Source organism: Elephantulus edwardii, unplaced genomic scaffold (genome assembly GCF_000299155.1).
Source record: "Elephantulus edwardii isolate Elephantulus edwardi_28Jun2011 unplaced genomic scaffold, EleEdw1.0 scaffold00135, whole genome shotgun sequence".
Lineage (NCBI taxonomy): Eukaryota > Metazoa > Chordata > Mammalia > Macroscelidea > Macroscelididae > Elephantulus > Elephantulus edwardii.
In genome coordinates, this window is record NW_006399885.1 from 8,230,293 (window position 1) to 8,231,724 (window position 1,432).

Sequence of the window (1,432 nt, forward strand, 5' to 3'; positions counted from 1 at the left end):
AGAGAGAGAGAAAGAAAGAAAGAAAGAAAGAAAGAAAGAAAGAAAGAAAGAAAGAAAGAAAGAAAGAAAGAAAGAAAGAAAGAAAGAGCAGCACAGGAAAAAAACCTAGAAATATTAAGGAAAAAGATGAACAACCCTATTGAAATTCAGCAGATGGTAGGAAAAGAGCTTGAAGAAGGAGTTAATCCACACTCCTTGCAATTCAGTCAATTTCAATTCATAATGACTCTGTACGGCACAACAGAATTGACCTGTGGATTTCAAAGGTTGTGTCTTATGGAAGCAGACTACCACATCTCTTTTCCAAAGATTTGAGCCACCAACCTTTTGATTGAGTAGAATTCCTTAACCACAGCACTCTACCAGAGCTCTTTTTGGAAAACTTGGTCCCAAGTCAGTGGTCAAAATATGAAGAGCCTTAAAGAACAGGGCAATTAATGATGAAACTGAGAGAGGAAGAAATTACATTGGAGCTGCCTGATAAGAGAATTCAGAGAGTGATACTTCAATACTTTCAAGGGATTGCAGAAATATTACAATGAAATTATTGGAAAGAGAATGTGAACCATTTAAGGGTTGGTGACAAGAATCTATGTAATGGATACAAGATGGCAGTGGAGGCAGAGACAGCGTGGTGAGCTGCGGGAGCAGCAAACCACTTAAAGCAGGGCCACTATGGCATTCTACAGACTTCGGCTTATGGATAATTGAACAGTTAAGCAGTTGATGACTGGCCCTCAGTGAAGATCGAGGCTCAACAACAGGAATTCAAGGATTCCCAAGGAGAAATGGGTGAGTCTAGTGGCTCCCAATCCCCTCCTGCAGAGCCTGCACTGCACCACACAGCCACTGCAGCTCCATGAGGCTTCCACAGCCTGAACCAATGCATTCCCTCACCCAGGATGGATGCTGGGCACCGGCCCTCCTCAAGACTGGTGCAGTGAAGCTACCACACTGCCACAAGGTGGACTTGTTCTGGAGAGAATTCTTGGAGCCAGGATGGCGGCGGTGGGGGAAGCAGGTGCCCACCGGCTGCCAGCGCAAGAGGGGCCATGCGGCGGGGGGCGGGGAGCGCCCCCAAGGGCCGCCCATACTGGGGGGGGGCAACGCCTGTGCTGGGTGGGGCGGCATGCACCCCCACCGGCCGCCTGCGTGGGAGGCGGGAGATGGGATGCGTGCCCCGCCATCTGCAGGTTTGGGTTTCCTTGGAAAGGTCAAAGAAGACGATTGCCTATACAATGGATTGCTGAAAGTCACTGTGAGTCTGATGATACTTAACAGTGGCAGCACGCAAAAGAGGACCCACATCCTAAATGCACCACATATTTTGTTCTGTGAATGCTTCTGCCAAAAGATGGTTAGACCTGGGGAGAGTCTGTTCACAAATCTCAGGTTCCCTTTACCATATATAAAGGGGGAGGGCAGTGACACC